We start from the raw sequence: 18861 nt of genomic DNA, 5'->3' as shown, positions 1-18861 counted from the left end.
GTATTTTGCCCACATTTGTTTCGCCCCACAGACATATTGCCCTGATTTGGCTAGATGAAGGATTTTCATTGCCCAGTCTAAACTATGAATCCGCTAAATTAAATTGAATGATGATTGCTAACCCTGAGTGGCGCATAATTTCTTTATCCCCGATATTTCTTTTAATATTATGCATAGTACTTATTGAATGCTTAGTTTTGTTAATGTTAGCTTGCCTGAACTTATTTCTTCGCCTTGGGCAACCCTTGGTGATTATGTATCTTTATAATTTGGTATTGAGAATAATCTACATAACTTTGAGCTTGTGTTTGTAATAAATCCCTTAACTTTATTTTTGAGTGAAGTTTTCCTTTCGTGGCCACATTTGTCATGGTGTTTAAATGAATTGGGTTTGTATTGAAATTGTGTTAGCAGTTCTACCACACCACTTACTGGGTCCAAAGATCCAACCACCTCGATGAGCACTGATTCCTGTGAAAGATGAAAATGTTCCAGCACTTCTCAATCAGTGGCACCCAGCAACCCAAGATTATGAGATGTTTATACTGGTGACACCATAGACAGTTCAACGTTTACAGTGGTGGCTGGAAATAAAAAACTTGAGCAAGGGAACATATTTTCAGTATCCCATCCAGATTGTTGTTATAGCAAATGTGAGTGCTTGGAGTTCCGGAGCATCCTCACAACATCTAGAATTGAACACTGAAGGGTCAGTTCTAAGAAACCTCTCATTCCTCAAACTGGAAGGAACTCAAAGCAGTGTCATAAGCTCCTCAAGGTTTCCCCTAGCACCTTTTTCGGAAAGTGGTTCTAATGAGGACAGACAATCAGGTAACAAGGAGTAACAAAAGAGACAAGGGGGTACTAAAAACAAACCTCTACCGAAATTAGCTGAAGAAATGTATTCCTGGGCAGAGTCTAATGTTTTTCCTCTGAAACCAGTATTCATTCTGGAGATTAGAGGGTAGGGGGGGTAGCACAAAACATCCAGGCAACAAGGAAAACGTCCACTTTACAAGCATATTCTAAACATTGGTCTCATTTTAAAAAGTGATGTATTTCTAAGAACATGATTCAAGAATCGTGTGACTCATTTACAATTCTTGACTTCCTAAGAGGCGGGTATTTGTTTGGGTTGGCTCCACTTTCAAGCCTTTAGAAAATTAATTTCGGGCATTTGAGAGAGAATTGCCCTAGAGTCGTTAAAGAGTTTTTGTTTGAGAAAACCAGTAATTTCAGATCCAATAGCAGAATGGGATCTGACAATTTTTCTGAACGGGGTTCCAGAATCTCTCTTTCACCCTTTGGAAACAGTCAATATTACATTGGTTTTTGTAAAATTGGCATTCCTAATAGTAATAACACCTGCTAGAAGATTGGGAGAATAAGCCTTATTAGTAATTAATCATTTCTAAGTAAAATTACTTCCATATCGAGTTATTTTAAGTTCCGATCTGAAATTTAGGCCCAGGGTTCAGAAGAAATGTCTTCTCTGTAAGGGATGAAAACTCACAAAACTCAATTCCAGAGACACTAGACATTTAAAGATCCTCATGGATGTATATACAGGGAGTGCAGAATTATTAGGCAAGTTGTATTTTTGAGGATTAATTTTATTATTGAACAACAACCATGTTCTCAATGAACCCAAAAAACTCATTAATATCAAAGCTGAATATTTTTGGAAGTAGTTTTTAGTTTGTTTTTAGTTTTAGCTATGTTAGGGGGATATCTGTGTGTGCAGGTGACTATTACTGTGCATAATTATTAGGCAACTTAACAAAAAACAAATATATACCCATTTCAATTATTTATTATTACCAGTGAAACCAATATAACATCTCAACATTCACAAATATACATTTCTGACATTCAAAAACAAAACAAAAACAAATCAGTGACCAATATAGCCACCTTTCTTTGCAAGGACACTCAAAAGCCTGCCATCCATGGATTCTGTCAGTGTTTTGATCTGTTCACCATCAACATTGCGTGCAGCAGCAACCACAGCCTCCCAGACACTGTTCAGAGAGGTGTACTGTTTTCCCTCCTTGTAAATCTCACATGTGATGATGGACCACAGGTTCTCAATGGGGTTCAGATCAGGTGAACAAGGAGGCCATGTCATTAGATCTCCTTCTTTTATACCCTTTCTTGCCAGCCACGCTGTGGAGTACTTGGACGCGTGTGATGGAGCATTGTCCTGCATGAAAATCATGTTTTTCTTGAAGGATGCAGACTTCTTCCTGTACCACTGCTTGAAGAAGGTGTCTTCCAGGAACTGGCAGTAGGACAAGGAGTTGAGCTTGACCCCATCCTCAACCCGAAAAGGCCCCACAAGCTCATCTTTGATGATACCAGCCCAAACCAGTACTCCACCTCCACCTTGCTGGCGTCTGAGTCGGACTGGATCTCTCTGCCCTTTACCAATCCAGCCACGGGCCCATCCATCTGGCCCATCAAGACTCACTCTCATTTCATCAGTCCATAAAACCTTAGAAAAATCAGTCTTGAGATATTTCTTGGCCCAGTCTTGACGTTTCAGCTTGTGTGTCTTGTTCAGTGGTGGTCGTCTTTCAGCCTTTATTACCTGGGCCATGTCTCTGAGTATTGCACACCTTGTGCTTTTGGGCACTCCAGTGATGTTGCAGCTCTGAAATATGGCCAAACTGGTGGCAAGTGGCATCGTGGCAGCTGCACGCTTGACTTTTCTCAGTTCATGGGCAGTTATTTTGCGCCTTGGTTTTTCCACACGCTTCTTGCGACCCTGTTGACTATTTTGAATGAAACGCTTGATTGTTCGATGATCACGCTTCAGAAGCTTTGCAATTTTAAGAGTGCTGCATCCCTCTGCAAGATATCTCACTATTTTTGACTTTTCTGAGCCTGTCAAGTCCTTCTTTTGACCCATTTTGCCAAAGGAAAGGAAGTTGCCTAATAATTATGCACACCTGATATAGGGTGTTGATGTCATTAGACCACACCCCTTCTCATTACAGAGATGCACATCACCTAATATGCTTAATTGGTAGTAGGCTTTCGAGCCTATGCAGCTTGGAGTAAGACAACATGAATAAAGAGGATGATGTGGTCAAAATACTAATTTGCCTAATAATTCTGCACTCCCTGTACAAAGAACAGAAGATTTTAGGGAATCCACCTTTTTTGTATCACAAATGGGGTGGTTAATAGAAGAAGAAAGATAACCACAGCAACGTTAATTAGGCGAGTGAGGCAAGCTATATCCCAAGCTTATGTTTCTGCAGGTTCAGAAATTCCACAGACAATCCAGGGTCGATCCATGAGGGCTGCAGCTACTTCATGGGCTGAAGTAACGGGAGTATCTGTGCAGGAAATATGTACAGCGGGTACTCGGGCCAGTGGAAACATTTGTGTCTCATTATCATTTTGATTTTGGAAGTAGTGAATGTGATAATTTTGCGACTGAACTGCTTAGGGCAGCAATTAAGTAATTGTTTCCAAAATCTTCACGTTCAATACATTTATGCAAATAAATAATGTGGCACTATCTTTTAGGCTTTGGTATATTCTCAAGTATTATTGATTGGGACCACGAGCACATACGATGGGGTAATGATTCTATTACTTACCAATCAACTTTATTACCTTGAGTTCACATGCTCCTCGTCGCAGTCACATGCCACCCTCCCTCCCATATGTCACCAACAATATGCGAGCTTGATAATAAGAAGGGTTTGTTTGAGAGAGAGTGACTATTTGTACTAGTATGGGAGAAAACAGCTACTCTAAACCGACAGTCCTTGCGAGAGGGTTATCTGCAGGTGGGGTCAACCTCAAAGAGTAATGACTGGGACGAGAAGAACCTTAACTCCCGGGAATGAAGTAATTTACCACTGTGTAGGTTGGTAAAACAGCGCTACTCCAGCTCTTCAAGTATTTCCGTCACAAACCAGTCCACACCTGCTGGAGAAACCTGCCTCAAATTAGCATATGCTGTGTTCACTTTATGTGATATGGTCCTAGGCCTCAAAAAATATTACTGATTGTAAAGAAGCTGACAACACGGCTACATAACGGTCGAGGGACCAGGCAATTATTACATTGATTATACAAACAGGAGAACAGCTAAAACGAACCCCTCGAGGTGCTAATATTACCATACAGCATGTGCAGAGATATATGCTGGAAATCAATGTGTATACAAATTTACATTTTTGTACACATACATTACAAACACGTGTTTAATTGACTTAACCTTTGAAAAACTGCTAAATTCACAGACATGTCAGCTCCTGAATATTTAACCAAAAAGCCCTGATGACTCTGCTGACTACAAAATTGTCTTGATGTGTTTTTTGGACTAAAGCTTGAAAAGAAGTGACATATTAATAGGTATGGTTGAAGGGGATTCACCACCCTTACCTTAAAAAACCTAAACATGGGTTCAATTAACGCAAGCGCTTTCTCCAGTTTAGTACTAGCCGACATTTAAAACATTTTCATCTGACAGAAGGAAATTAGACATTACTATTAGGGGAAGGCGTGTTAATTTAAAATAGGAATGTAAGTAATGAGAGAGCAGTGTGACACTTGTTTCTCTTGTCTATTGGCCAAGATGTTTGCGCAAATTTACTAATTTTTTCACAACCACAATGGGCTTTTTGCAGAATTTGGCATCCTAGACTCCATTGTGGAGTTGGTGAAAGATAAACAATACTACAGTCGTCAGGCACTCATGGGAGTCGAGACAGAGCAAATTTGAGTTAGAGTCAAGGGCTCTCTGGCTTCACTGACTTGCTACTTATTCGGTCTCACAAAAACATGACCTGAGTAAAGATGTTAGACAGACTTTAGAAGCCAAGGTTTTGAACCTCTGTAATGTTATATCACATTCTTGGGTAAATCAGTGTACTCTGTTTTGCACTAGTCTTCTCTTCTCATCACTAATAATCTAGTAATCTTCATTCAGAGGCTTGCAAGTTGGGTAGGGAGCACCTTTGTTAGCATGTTTACTTGAAGGGTTACCTTCTCGAAGCCATTGCTTATTTTCTAGGTGCATCTGTATCTAACAAGATCCCAAAGTTTCTCATTTTTTTACACTGGTTTTGGTTTCTCATCTTGAATGCGGGGTCAGGCAAATGATTGTCTGCTACTTATGTCTCTCAGATATCTAAAGAACATTTCTCTTTAACCTGTTTAGGCTTTGGAGGCGTCCTTTCATTCAATAGTTGATGTCTTTGAGGTATCCTGTGGCCAGCCTTGATCATCTTAGACTCAAAGTCCATCTTCAAGTAGATATCCTGCATTTTTGGTACTGACGTATACAATGTCTTCATTTACTATAACATCCTTCCTCAGGGGATTGTCTTGAAAGTGCATTGGTGTTTGGCTCTGGTCTGCCAGAATTGTGTAACTCAGAACAGCACTTGGATGATCTGGTTCAAGCAGGTGTAGGTGACTCAGATTATGTTGCATGCAGTGAATATGATCAGAGTGGGCTATGTATTCGCGGACAAACTGTAGGACTAGAAGAAGGCCTAGAAATGAGAGAATGTGTAATGTTGAAATTGATATCTCATTAATAGGATGGTGTGAGAAATGGGGCTGCTGATTGAGGGGGGTTGGATACGTACTCTAGCAGCGGCTACAATTCTTGTCGGGTGAACCACAAAAGGCCACTAAATTAACCTGTACTTAATCCTTTGGTAGGTTGGCCCAGTCGAACTTAACTTAGAGGCAATGTGTATCCATGCAGCACTTGTACAGTAATAAAGTGAAACGACAACACAAGAAAATCCCACACCAATTCAAAAAAATTGAGTAAATGGTAATAAATTAACTCACACCAGAATGACAAAAATCCAATGAGAAGAACCGAAGTTATGGATTGTTAACATTTTAAGTGAAACATAGTGCCTAAAATATCAAAGAGTCAACTGCGGACATCTACTTTTGTGATGCCAGGGCAAAGTCAAAAGTTATGGCTGATGAGATTGGGGCGCAGACCGGAAACACAATGTAGATTGGGCCCAGTCTTTGCTTACCTAAGGACTTAAAAGAATTTTTCAAGAAAAATGTCTGAGAACATAAAGTTCAGCAAGGCAAGGCAGCCGGCAGGGTCCAAGGAGAAGGCATTATCATCGTAGAGCCCCTGGACAAAGTGAAGATTTCTTCTTTAGGATTTAGGGCCTGATTTAGATATTGGCAGATGAGTTACTCTGTCACAATGTGACGGATTTCCCATCCGCCCAAAATATAAATCCCATTATATCCTATGGGATTTAGATTTCGGCAGACGAAATATCTGTCACCATTGTGATGGAGTAATTTGTCCATCAATGTGTAAATCAGGCCCTTAGTCTCTTTTTTGGAAGTCAAACATTTTCAGCGGTATGAAGTTGCAGGCTGTGGGTGATGAGGGCTTCATGAGACCAGATACCCCTTCTTCAATGAGCCATGAACAGGATTTGATGCTGTGGAAAAGAACATAGAGGGAGCTAGAGTGAAGTCAGGCTAACCAGCGATGCACCTTGGGCGGACTTGCGCGCAGGTAGGTCCCTAGCATATTTTGTCAAAAGTGTTCTAAGCCCCAAGTTTTGGATTTCAGCCTTCTGGACGCATTTAGCACCACTTCTTAGGGCCCATGACTGGAGGGGCACCATTTGGAGGGTCAGAACTCATGCAGGCTAGATCCAGGTGCAGGTTTAAGATGGTTGGATCCTTTTCTGTCCAGGAGGCTCTGATAAGGAGGTCAGCCCTTAGAATCACTCTGGAAATCTTGGGTTCAAGTAGTAAAGCAGGTATCAAGCATCAGGGCAGTCTTCTGAAGTGCACAGCAGGCCACAGGCAACAGGGCAGTCTTCTGAAAAACCTTCTGCAAGACCAGAAGTGAACTGAAGAGTAGGTCTGATGATCCTAAATGTATACCTGATGCCAGCTTTGAAGTGGAAGAAACTTTTGGAGTTTTTCCCTCACAGAAGTGTCTGGAAATTCCCACCTCCCTTCCCTGGTCCCATCTGTCTGCAGTCATAATAATTAATATGAAGTTCTTTGTGTGTGAGCTGAGGCAGTGTCTTTGAAGTGCAAAAGGGCTGTGCGCTAATCCCCCACCATCCTGCTTGGAAGGTCGATCCTACAAACACCTAGCCCCTCTATTGTGTGGCTATCTGGGAGAAATACACAAAGGGCAACTGCCAACTACACCTAGTCATGTGACCCAAGAAAAAGGTTGCAGGCACCAAATCGTTAGGAGAAGAAAATGCCATTTTCCTTAAAGTGGGATTTTTTGAGAACTGTGACTTAACATCTTCCTTTACCATTAAAGAGGATTTTAAATTACAATTCGATAGACACCAAACATACTATTAATACTAGCTCTAAATCAAAAGTTATTACTTACTAAATGTAATAAGGTAACACAATGGAACCCTATGGGAAAGCTAGGCCTCACAGTAGTGAAAAACTAATTTGTGATCTCTTCACTATCAGGACATGTGAAATTTAAAAGTAAATGTCCAACTTTGTAAAAGCATGAATTCATTCATTTCATCTTTATTTGATTCTTAGTAAAAATCATGGAAGAAATGTAGTACATCAACAAAACAATTTAGAAAGTGAAGATTGTACTGTCCATGCAGATGATAGAGCAGCAAGGCAAGTATGTTAACAATCCATGATCCGCAATACACATTTTCGAAAAACAGATGTATACAATGAATCCAACAATAATACAAGCAGGATAGTCAATTCTAAAGTTTACAAAATAAGTGGTTACTTTCTGGCAAGTAGCAGTGCCACAAGGCCTATGACTAAACAATCCTGAATCCACTCAAACACATTTCGAGAACAAATGCAATAATACAAACAGCATGGTCAAATTTACAAGCTAATGCTTGAAATCTAGTCTGCAAAAGAACACCTGCATAGGATATCCTACAGCTCTACATCTATTCAGGCATCAAGACTCCTTCAGGAACCACTGTAAAACTATTAATTGATACCAGAAATACCCATACATTTGAGGTGTGTGCCACAGCTAGGAAGAAGGATCCGGCAATTATAGAGTACCAGGCAACCTAAAATGCTGTGGACAATAACTTTGGACTGAAGGTCACCCCTTCATTGATTCCCTTGCTGTCACTTTGAAAAAAGAACATACTCTAAAGTATTGTATTGAACTTTTAAATACAATGCACCCTGCCCTATTGGTTGTTATTGGCTACCTTAAGGTGACTTAAATGTAATTTTAAAAAAAAAGAGTTTTAGGCCTGGCAAGGCCATTCGGGTGTAAGACAATTTTATCATGTTTTAGGGAGTGAACACATGCACTTTAGCACTGGTTAGCAGTGGTAAAGTGCACAGAGTCTTCAGGCCAACAAAACTGAATTCAGAACAATAAAAAGGGTGCAGGCAAAATGTTTGGGGTTAAAACCACCCTATGGCTGACAGGTCTAACAGTTGGCCTTTCACATTTGGTGGGTCATACAAGGAGAGCACAAATAGCTTTCAGGGTTGGGGTTGAGTTGGCAGATTGAGGGGACATGTTAAGCTAATTAATGGAAATATTAAAATGATAGCAATAAGCTGCTGGTTACCTGGTCCTTGGTGCCATAGTGAGTGTGGAAAAAAACTACATGCATGTACAAGCGATTGAGTGGCAGCATTTTAGTAGTTTGTTATGTGGCCCAGCTTTTAGGCTTAATCAACTTGTAGTAAAGTATAAAATGAGAGGTAAACCTTATGTGGAGGTAAGGAGGCAAAGATATTATCGGGGGCGATGGAGGGACCAGGGTGGGTGACAGATGATCAGAAGGGCATATTCTGTGAAGTGGAGACCTTGGCCAACTGGTTATTCAGGGTAAGCAGAATAGGTCTGCACTAATTGTCTGGGTATTGCTTTTTTTTTATTTTTTTATTTTTTTTTATTGAGCAAATACACACCATTATAATTATATGGAGCAAAACATAAAATACAAATTTATCATCAAAGACCACATTTGATCTCATTATAAAACAGACAACAGCTATGAGAGCACATTTTAGTGTTCTATAATGCCATATCTGAATAATAGATTTCGAAAGTCGGTCCCCATGTACCCTTAAACTTGCGGACTGCACCTATTCGTTGCGCATACACATTTTCGTTAAAGCCCACCACTTTCATTTTTGACTCCCAAGCCTTAAATGTAGACAGAATAGCTGATTTCCAGGCTTGTAGAATTAGAGATTTCTCATTCAATGATGCTATAAATAACATCTGTTTCGTCTGACTAGTTAATTCAGAGTGACATGAGGTGCCAAACAGGGCTCCCAAGGCGTCAGGAATAAGTACAAACTGTACCTCTGAGCTAATCCACTGAAAAATTCTGTCCCAAAACTCTTGCATCGCGAACAAGAACCTGAAGTGGTCGGGTATGCTTTTTTGGTTTGTGCTGGAGTGAGTCCTAGCATCCATTTTGAAAAGAAAGCCATTCTCTTGAAATTCTCCCCCCTTATTGCCTTAATAGCTATACTATTGAGGTTCGTCCATATTTGCAGATCTATTTTGCACCCGGTGGTGTTTTCGATCTTCATCAGGAAGCGAGGGAATACTCGCAATGCTCCTTCAGAGCTTAAGATCCGATACTAATTGCCAATCCCCTTCTGGTTCCCATAGAATGCCTGGGGAATTAAAGGAGAAGATACATCAATTAAAGAAATGTGTGGGAGCAAAAAATGCAATATTGAAGAAAGGAAAATCTTAGAAAGTCTGGAATAAGTACTCTGCCATGACACTGTGCCCAGGTCTTGATTTGGTTACCTGTTAAAAAGTCAGAAAATCTAGTAAGCCCCAGTTTTATCCATTGATTAAGATGAGATGGAATCAAATTTAGTCCCATCATCCCTGAGTGGGCCAGCAACATTGCTGGATGAAAACTGACTTGATATTTCTCTCGAAATTGAAGATGCCTGGCATAAGTCAAGGTAGGGACTTTGTATCCAGTATGTTTGGTCTGATGTGGGAACTTAAGAAATGGTGCTATCTGACAGATGTGCCCTGCAAGCATGGACTTCAAATAGAAGTTAAGATTAGGGGAAAAAAATGATCTAGTACCCCAATCCATAAGAACAGCTTCATAGTATCTCCTAAAATGTGGTAGGGTTAGTCCTCCATCTTCGACTAAGAGGGATAAAATGTCAAGCTGTGCCCTTGTTTTTTTTGTTGGCCCATATAAACTGGCAGATTATCGTATCAAGATCTTTGAAGAATTTGTGATGGATTTTCATAATCACACTAGAGAAGATGAATAGAAAAAGAGGAAGGATCATCATTTTGACCAATGCCATGCATCCAATAATTGACAAGGCAGAGGCTTGCCATTTCTGTAGTAACTATTACACTTTCTTAAAAGTAGATATATAGTTTAAACCAAAAAGATAAAAAAAACTGTGCAATACATAAATGTCTAGATATCTAATGGGGCGAGAGAGATGGTACTGAGCCCGCATGTCCAAGGGAAGAATATTATTGGTGGTATTAAACAGCAGAGCTTCTGACTTTGAATGATTAATCCTATATCCCCCCAAATCTGAAAAGACCTTTATTTTAATAAAAACCCTATCAATATTTGTGGTCTCCGCTGCTAGATAGAGAATCATATCATCAACAAACAGTTTTAGTTTAGGTGCCTGTGGGATGAAAGGGAGAATAGAATTATCTTGGCACAGTGCCTGCGGCTAAAGGCTCAATACAAAGCGTGAAAAGCACTGGGGAGAGGAGTTATCCCTGACGAATGCCTCTAGAACTTGTAAGGTTCCTGCTATACGTGTATTGATGAGGATTTTGGCTTGGGCCTTAGAATAAAGATTTCGCAGTTCCTGGATAAATTGTCTGGGAAACTTAAACTTTGCTAAGATCCTGAAAAGCACCTCCTAATGAACTAGATCAAAGGCTTTCTCTGCATCCAACATTATAATAGCAGCTGGGTTGGTATTATGAGAGTAATAATCGATTGCCTGAATCAGAAAATTAGTATTTGTCGCTAGCAGCCTACCCGGCAGAAAACCACACTGATCTTCATGGATTAGACCTTGTTGTACTAAGGCCAGTCTTGTGGCAAGATCTTTGCTAGAAGTTTATAATCAAAATTAAGTAAGCTAATCGGTGATACGAATCGGGTTTCTGTGACGGCCTGTCTTTTTTTAGGAAGCTAATCACCATGGCCCTTGTAAAAGATGCTGGAATGTCTGCCCCCTAGAGAATATTATTGAAAAGGACATCTAAACACCCGGCTGTTTGGCCTACAAAGGTTTTGTAGACTTCAGCCGGGAGGCCATCTCCCCCATAGGCCTTCCCATTCGGTGAGGCCATATTTGCCTCCTTAACTTTAAGAAATGAGATAGGTGATATCATTTTGCCCTAGATGACTTGTCCAATATGGGTAGGTTCACTTGATCGAGATATTGATTAATCAGTTGGACATTGGTTGGAAGAGAGTAAGAATATATTTTTGAATAGTGAGAAAAGAAAACCCTTTCAATATCTTCTGGGTGGTCAACTAGTATACCTTGACCGTCATCAAAAATGGATTTGATAGTGTCTTGATTAGATTTATTTTTTTCACAGACCCGGCCAAAAATGCACCTACGTGTTCACTTTCTTCATACCATCTCTGCGAGCTTGTATGTTGATTGACTATCTTGTGAGATAAAAAGCAATCCCTTAGCTTAGCCGGTGCTACACTCAATCTATTAGCTGCCTCTGGATCCTGGGAAGTATGGAGGGCTCTTTGTGTTTGATTAAGCTCCTGTTGGAGCTCTTTGACCTTTTCCTTAATTTAATTTGACCGTATAAGCTTTATAAGATATTGTTTCTCCTCTTATGTAAGCTTTGAGTGCTTCCCAAATGGAAAATGAGGAAGCAGAGTCTTTATTAATCTCCAAGAAATCAGTAACCGAGGACTTGAGGATCTGTACCCATCCTTCATCTGCCAAAAGAGATTTGTCAAAGCTCCAGCGTGCACGAGCACACATCTCACTAGGCAGATTGAAATTGACCTGAAGTGCTTAGTGATCCGAGAAAGGATTGGCATGCATAGAGGTATCACTTCTTGAGAAAATAAATTAAGTTAGTATGAAGTCAATTCTGGAAGCTGTATTACATTATTTTGAAAAATAAGTAAATTCGTAATCCTGAGGGTGATCGGTCCTCCAAGCGTCTACTAATGCTAAATCAGAAATAATCTTACCGAGCCACTGGGAAACTCTAAGTTTATTCTGCTTTTTGTTCTTGCGAGATGTATCCATCTGATTATCTGGAAGAACATTCAAATATCCACCAATAATGAACAGGCCGAGAAGTGTACTCAACACCTTGTAAAGACCCTGAAGGGGGGGTCGGACCATCTTCTATTGAACCATAAGAGCTCGCAAGATGGATATGATAATTCGAGATGAGAGTACTAATTACCTCCCATCGTGCCTGTGGGTCTCTATGGATCTGATACACCTTCCCTGAAAATTCCTGAGACACACATATGGTGACCCCTCAAACAACGGAATTAGCCAATGCATAGCATGCTAGTGTGTAAAATTTAGGGAGTTTTGGCTGATTATTTTGACATTTTAAGCGCATTTCCTGCAAGAGAAAAATCTGTGATTGCGAAGCCCTAAGCCAGTTGAGTATAGCAGCAAACTTTACATGATTATTGGCACTGTTTACATTGCAAGAGATAACCCTTAATTCGCTCCCTGACCCCCCTCTACCAGACGATATCATCATGTATCGAAGTCATAGTTGACCCCCAACCTAGCTCTTCGTATATATTTATTTTCCTTTTTGTTATCTGCATTGTTATCTGCTCTATTCTCCCCACCCTAGTGAATAAACTCCCCCCCCACCAGAAGGAGGATATCTCCCACCTTCCCCAGCGGGCCCCACCCATCATGGCCCCACTAATCTGTCGACCTCCCCCCACCCATCGCCCCCCAACCCAAAAAGAGAGTGCTCTGGCATTGCACTCCTAGAGCCTTGATCTCAGGAAGAGTAGCAAGGCAAAAAAAAAAAAAAACACATAGCACGCAAATTAAATTCACCCTAATAACATAATACATTTCCCCCCAATACCATATCATTGCTCTTTTTTTTGCAGGAAGTTCAGAAGTTCTTTGCATCCTGTACGTCCTGAAAAATATAAACCTGTCCTTTATGAAACACCTTGAGTTTAACTAGTTGCACAATACCAGCTGGGGCCCCCAATCTCTTAAAATCGTCTATAAGACCAACAAATTTGTGACGCTGGTGGACAGCCACAATAGACATATCAGAGAACACACAGAAGCAAAAATTATCACCACAATTGAAGTTTCTCGTTCTTATAGCCTGAGATAGAATTTGTTCCTTTATCCTGTAGTCTCCAAAATTGACCAATATAGTGCGAGGGTATTTTGCGTTTACAGGGCGCATAAAAGGGACCCTATATGCCCTCATAATCGAGAGATCCTCTTCAGTTCTTGCTTTTTCTGGAATGATACATTTATAGATGAGGTCCGAGACTACCTAGGTCACTGATGAAAATGATTCAATCTCTTTGGGGACCCTTATGAACCTGAGGTTCGAGCACCAAGATTTGTTCTCCATCTCATCAAGCTTAAAATGTAGTTCCTCAGGTTACAATTGGATCTGGGATGTCGCAGACTCCAGTTGCTTTTCAGCATCCTCCAGATCTGAAACACTCTGCTCCGCTTGGGATACCCGTGTAGAAAGATGGGTTAAATGGGCATTTAGCTGGCTAAGCTGGTCCTTGGTTCCCTTACAAGCCTCCTCCTGTGATAGTTTTATTGCTCGGAGCTCCTCCAAAATCTGACCCATCAGATCCTCCATTGAAGAGACACCAGTTACCCCACCTACAGAGCTGGCTGGAATAAGGGTGTATGGAGAGGAGCAGAGAGTCTGTGAGAGGATATTTGCATTAGAGGATATTGAATCAGATGCTGCCTGACATGTGCCTTCTGATATTAGATTTGATGCAATAGTAGGAAGTAGTTCACTGCCCAGTAAATTTTCTTTGATCGGAGAGATTGCTGTTGCTTGCCCTCCCCCTTTCATTTTTTCTCTCTCAATTTTTTTTTTGATGCCCCTTTAACGTTACTGTTAGTAGTAGAAAATAAAGGATATGCAGGTTTTTCTTTGTGCTGTTGGGCATTAATCGAAAGGGGGAGGGTACAGGGTACAACTGGACTAGCCGAAGTTGTTTGAGACTCATTGGTCCGATTACTCAACACGGAGATGGAGGTTTGAGAGAATGATTTGACATTTTGCTTTGGCCACGGTGCTGCTACCTTTGGACCCTCCAATGGACTAGACCCAAGAAGTACTGGCAGTACTGGAGAGACAGGTAATAGGTCCTGGGCCCCTGCAAATTCTCTTATGGACCCCCCTAGGTCTTGCTGGTCCAAGCTATGTCTTTGCCTTCTCATTGCAGGTGTCAAAGTCTTAGATTTAAATCCTTTAGGAATTTTTCCGATTGTCCGTGCCTTAGACCCTGCATCCTGTGCCATGCACTTCATTATGAGGTGAAGTAAAGTGAAGTAAGGTGAAGTGTGATGAGGTAAGGTGAGGCGAGAAATGGCTGCAGACAATGCTGCTATAAAGAGCGTCACGGATAGGGAGCCGAGGGGGCAACAAGCTGCATCCACGATAGCATGGACCGCTTTCGTTACACCTCTAGCTCCACAATCGCTCCCGCTATGCTGCCTAATGCTGCTGTAGCAAGCTGCTCAATCTCCATAGACCAATTAGTCCATTGGCAGCTGATATGAATCTTCTTCTCTCCCCCTTACGCTAGTTCAGAGATGCTTAATTACTCCACACAGTCAAGGAAACATATTTTAGTATAATTCAACGTAATTAAGCATAGGTCGCCCTCCACTTCATGGAATAGACACAGTCTGGTGCCTATTTATTCAATCTACTCCATGCATTGCCTGGAGTGAAGGGGCATACTGAGTATGTACACAGGGTACAAAGGAGCTGATTTCCTCTTTGCACCTTTTTTTCCCTTCTCCTTTATGCGCTCTTCTACTGAGACTGATACTCTGACTTCAATAAGTCTTAAACAGTAGAGCCCCCAACAGTGATATGATATGACTAGATCCAGCTTTGTGGAGCGAAAATGTACAGCTAGCTTTAGCTCAGTTCAGCAATCTTTTTTATAGTATTGTTTTGTTTGTTTGTTCACTCCTCCTCCCCCTCGCGCTAGTTCCAAGTTGCTTGCCTGTTTCACATACACAGATGGCAAAGAACATAAGCTTCCGACCTGCTCCCCAGCCTCATGTTACACGCAATACACCAACTACTTATGTTTTTATTTTCGTACTTCTGGGTATCTGCGAGGGGGATTGTCTCATCCAGGCAAAGAAAGGAGCCGATGACAGTAAACTTCCCTTTCTTTCCTTTCTTCCCTTTTCCGCCATTACCCAGCCACCAGCTGCATATCCCTGGACGGGGAGCTTCACCGCTCAAAACACCAGCGTGCTCAGCCCCGCTCGTTCCCGCCGTTGTGTCTTCCTACTGCAGCCTCATCCGACGCAGTGCTTCACAGCCTGCCGGCCGGGTCGTACCTAGGACAGCCTCCACCTCTCCTTAGTGCACGGGGGAGAGATGGGACCGCCCCGATAGTTAACAGAATACCAGCGCATCCACAAGCTTGCTCAGCCCTGCCATCTTTTTACTCCGTGGGGCTCTCAGTCGCAAAGCATGATGGGAGCTTTTTGGGTATTGTTGTTAAGAATATTTCAATCTAGTTCAAAGAGGTGTCCTGTAGCCCATTCCAATGCTTTAGCCATTTTGAGCAGACAGTGTGTTTGGGCAGACTGTGTAGTCCATGTTGCTATTTGCTGCTTATAGCTCTAGGTGGATTGAGACTGCTGAGTGTGCTCATCTAAGGATGACAGTAGACTGTCTTTGATACTGGTTAAGACTGTATTCCTCCATGTAATAGACATGACACCTGACTGCAAATTAAAAACATATATATATTAGATGCTTCCTAACATCACCATCCAGTATTATTCAAGAAATTATAATTTAGAGTTTAGCTGGATACCACCTTAGTATCTACCATAGCTTTTTCCAGTAATGTGATTATGTCATGTTTGAATGGAGCAGAAATGGACAACTGATAAAAGGATTAATTAAAGAGACCTCTCATGCCTGGAGCAAATTACTTTTGCAAGAAAGTAGTTTATATTTTGTGAAGGATTTTGATCCTTCACAGTAATAAGTCCTCAACCTTCTTTCCCATTGTGACACTTGACTCTCTCAGAACAGCAAGGCAGAGCTGCACAAGGACCACTCAGGGGATGTAATGTGGGCTAGTGCCCCAGGCTGCAGGCATACAGCAAACAACATTCAATAAAACATTGCCCAGTCAGTGCTATTACTTATTTAACAAAAAGTACTGTATTATGCACACACTACTCAACACCACGTGTTCATTTACAAATATATACATGTTGGCAGGTGGAAATACGTATGGTGACACACTCCTAACATTTCATACCCATAGCAAGCTTTGAACCCTATAACCACAATACTTCCACACACACTAGACACAATATAATCTTGTGTAATTATAAGGAGGTAGACCTGCTGGCTTTGTTAGGGTGTCACTACATTAATAAAATCAGAAATCTGTCATACTAAAGCAATGCACACCATTAACATCACTAAGGATGGCACTGTCTTAAAATTACATTAATTATGGGATGTAATGTCTCCTTGTTGGCTTTGTGATTGTCAGTTAAGCATTTCAGTGACCTTCATCAATAAATATAAAGAATCACTGTTAACTTGCCATTCTCAATAAAGCATTTCAATTACCTTCATTAATATATGTGTTGATTCTCTGTCAACTTTATCATGGCCAATAAAACATTTACATTTTCAAAAAACTTTATATATGCATATATATATTTTCACTGAAAAAAGCAAAGGTTGTTATAGTTAGGTTCTGAATTTACTTGTACACAACCATAAAAATTCAGCAGTTATAATTAGATTTCTTTCACGTAACTATAATTTGTGCCCTAAGGTAACTATAACTCGTGCCTTCACCATGCACAGCTAATTACTCTACATATTATATCATTGATGAGATCTGTTAGACCTGACAGCCTTAGGGTGGCCATCCCCCAACTTTTTGCCTGCCTCCCTCTATTTTTCTGACACTGTTTTTGCTGGTTTTGGTCTTGCTGTCCAGTGCTAAAGTGCATATGCTCTCTCCCGTAAAAATTGTAACATTGGTTCCTACCCAATTGGCATATTTAATTTACATGTAAGTCCCTAGTAAAGTGCACTACATGTGCCCAGGGCCTGTAAATTAAATGCTACTAGTGGGCCTACAGAACTGGCTGTGCTACTTCGATTTGGCCTTTAAAACTACTTGCCAAGCCTTAAATTCCCCTTTTTGTACATATAAGACACCCCTAAGGTAGGCCCTAGGTAACTCATAGGGCAGGCTGCTATGTAGGTAAAAGACAGGACATACTCATAAATTCGTCTTCCTCTACTGTGAGGCCTGCTCCTCTCATAGACTAACATTATAACTGCCCTCATATACTCTTAAGTGGTAGATTCTGATCTGGAAGGAGTAGCCATGTCTTGTTTGGTATTGCCAGAATGGTAATAGAAAATCCTGCTTACTGGTGAAGATGGATTTAATATTACTATTTTTAAAAAGCCGCTATTAGAAAGTGGGCATTTTTCTGCACTTACTACCATCTTTGCCTTACAGTCTGTTTCCAATCCCCGTCTGCTCTGTGCTGGTTGACAGCTCCCCTTGTGCATTCTACCCAGACGAAAACAGGACACTCAGGCCCTCATTACGACTTTGGCGGTCTTTTCACAAGACCACTGAAGTCGCGGGAGCCAGAAGATCGCCAGTGTTGGCAGTCCAAAGACAGCCCTATTATGAGTTAAGGTGGATTTCCGCCTGTTTATGGGTGGAAATCCGACCCCTTCTGCCTAGCCGACGGCAGAAGAGAGGCGTTTCCACCACCAGCACCGCCACACCAACAGGACTCCACCCGTAGTATTACGATACAGAATACGGTGTGGAGGTTTCCTGAACAGCGGTGTGGTGCTGGCGGTGGAAAACGCCGAGACCCATCCCCTCCCGGATGACTGCCTTGCCAAGACAGGTAGGAGGACTGTCCGAAAGGGGGGGATGTTGTGTGCAGGTGTGTGCTGTGTGCGTGTCTGTGTAGTGGTATGGCTGTGCATGAGTGTGTGAGTGTGTGTATGTGTGCGTTGAGGGTGTGTGTGTCTGCATGTATTCAGAGGGGAGAGGGGGTGTCGGGTGCGAGTGAGTAGGTGTGTGTTTTGGGAAGAAGTGGGGGTGTATGTGTGCAAGTCTGCGAGAAGGTGGAGGTGTCTGTGTGGAAGTCTGCAAGTGCGTGGGGGTCTCTGTGTGGATGCGTGTGGATGAGGGTGTGTGTTTGTGGATGCGTGTGGATGGGGGGGGTGTGCAGGTTTGGGGATGGGGGAGTGTGTGTATGTATGTGGAGGAGAAAATTGTGTGAACGTATGCGTGCGTGGTGGGCGTGAATGAATGTGGAGGGTGGTGGGAGTGTGAATGATTGTGGAGGAGGGTGCATATGTGTGAGTGGGGGTGTGTGTATGTCAGTGTGAGAGCAAGTGGGGGTGTTTGTATGTATGTGCTCGATCGGGTTGCGGGTGGTTGTATGGATGTGTGTGGTTCGGTGTGGGCGGGCGACCGCAGTGAAAAGCTTAGCAATTTGCTGGCTCCTAATACGGCCGGCCTTCTTAGGCCTGCTGCAGGCCGGGCAGAGCTCACTACCGGCCTGGCGGTCTGACACGATTGGCGGGACTGGCAGCGT

Source organism: Pleurodeles waltl, chromosome 2_1 (genome assembly GCF_031143425.1).
Source record: "Pleurodeles waltl isolate 20211129_DDA chromosome 2_1, aPleWal1.hap1.20221129, whole genome shotgun sequence".
NCBI lineage: Eukaryota > Metazoa > Chordata > Amphibia > Caudata > Salamandridae > Pleurodeles > Pleurodeles waltl.
Note: the sequence above shows the minus strand (reverse complement) of the source record.